Consider the following 2,088-nt stretch of genomic DNA (forward strand, 5'->3'; position numbering starts at 1 on the left):
GTCCAATATCATTTAGCAATTATTCTCTATTTCCCCGTGAACCCAACCCCTGAATATCATGAATCTATTTTCTACCTCGTGGATGTGCCTATTCTGGATATTTCATAAAAATTGACTCATATAATACGTCGTCATTCATATCTAGCTTCTTTCACCTAATATAATGTTTTGATCATTCATGTTAGGGGGTGTGTCAGTACTGGATTTTCTTTGATTTGTGCACAATATTCCACTCTATGTTTTTTTAAAAATCACATTTTGGTTGTTCATTCATCTACTGATGGACATTTGGATTATTTACTTTTTTGACTATTATGAATAATGCAGTACGCATCTATGTAAATGAATTTTGTATTTCCTTGGTATCTGCCTAGGAGCAGAATTGCTGGATTGTATGGTAATTCTTATTTTCATTGCTGGAGAAACTGTTTTCTAGACTGTTTTCCAAAGCAAAAACACTATTCTGATGACAAGAGGCTGAAGGCTCCAGTTTCTCTAGTCTTGTCAAAACTTTCATAAAATTTTTCCCCTTATATCTATTGTTTGGCTCTTTCATATACATGTACGCAATGGATTTTAGTCAAATCTACCCACACTACTACCTCTGGGATACCCCTAAACCTTTTCTATTCCAAACTTATGTCTTCTTTTTTATTATTACCATTGCTAATAACTCTCCAAATCCAATTAATGCTGGAAATGTATGCACTGTATGGGACTATCCATTGGGGGCATAGGCAACCTACCAGTGGCCATCTGCCAAAAGAAAAGTGACCCTGTCTTCCTCATCAGCCCTCAACTCTGGATAGCTTCCACTCCCAAAAGGTTGGGCCTCATATACTATTCCCAAAATCCCTGCTAAAATTTTGACTGGCTTGATCCTGTATGGCAGCAGTTTTCAACCTGTGTGTCATGACTTCCACAGGATTCACATATCAGACATTTACATATCAAATATTTACATTGCAATTTATAACAATAGAAAAATTACAGTTATGAAGTAGCAACAAAATAATTTTATGGTTTGGGGTCACCATAACATGAAGAACTATATTAAAGGGTCACAGCATTAGGAAGGTTGAGAACCACTGCTATATAGGTTTTATACAGGCAACCACAATTGTGAGTTGACAAATGTATAAGACATACCATGTCCAGAAGACAGATCCCCTTCCCCTTCTTGGATCTTCCTCCTCTTCGGTGATGTTCCATGATCCTTGACTGTGTGGTAATTGATAGATAAATACCATTTTGGGTTGTACTAACAGTCACTTATTAGTACTCTGACAAGTTATGACTATCTGAATTAACAGCTACCCAATGCAAAAGGCAACTTCTCTGACCAAGGCCAAAAGTAGCACAGATCTATAGGTATACACATGCAGTCTAGAAGGTAACTTGATAGCATGAATATCTAGTGAAACATCACCAGTAGTGCTTCACTAGGACCCATGGGCTTTTGATCAGGATCACAATACCAAACATGAAATTCCTCAGAGGTATCAGGCCTCAAATTCAAGGAAAAGGTGATTGATTATGCCATAACCATCACGGCACTATTGCACCTGTGGGCACAATTTGCCTGGCATACTGTTGTAGCATTCAGGGTCCAGCACTGGGTGAGACCACTGATGTCTTTTCTCCTCCAGTGTCCTGCATAGCATGTTCCAGCACTGTGACTAGTAGTCAGGAGGGAAAGTTTCCTGGTCTGTTGGCTTTGATTTCTCTGTGTCTTGCAATCAAAGTGGTGATATTCCGCAATGTGGTCTTGTCATCTCGTTTTGATATGCAAAAAGAATCAATGGTGATATTCTTTGGGTACCCTTGGAACCTCCCTGACAAAGCCACTCATATCGAGGCATCTCACTCCTGAAAGTGAGATTAACAACCCATGTCTTCTAGGAACAGTATTGCCTACACCTGTAGGATGAATAAGTTTTGGGTAAATCCACTGGTTTGTGATCTAATTAAAAATGCATAATATAAAAAAGAATGGAGGTATCCCATCAGTACCTTTTATTGTATGTCTTCTTTTGTTCTGCCTTCCTAGTGAATATTTAAATAGAATCATATATTGGTTTCAATTTC

Source organism: Chionomys nivalis, chromosome X (genome assembly GCF_950005125.1).
Source record: "Chionomys nivalis chromosome X, mChiNiv1.1, whole genome shotgun sequence".
Lineage (NCBI taxonomy): Eukaryota > Metazoa > Chordata > Mammalia > Rodentia > Cricetidae > Chionomys > Chionomys nivalis.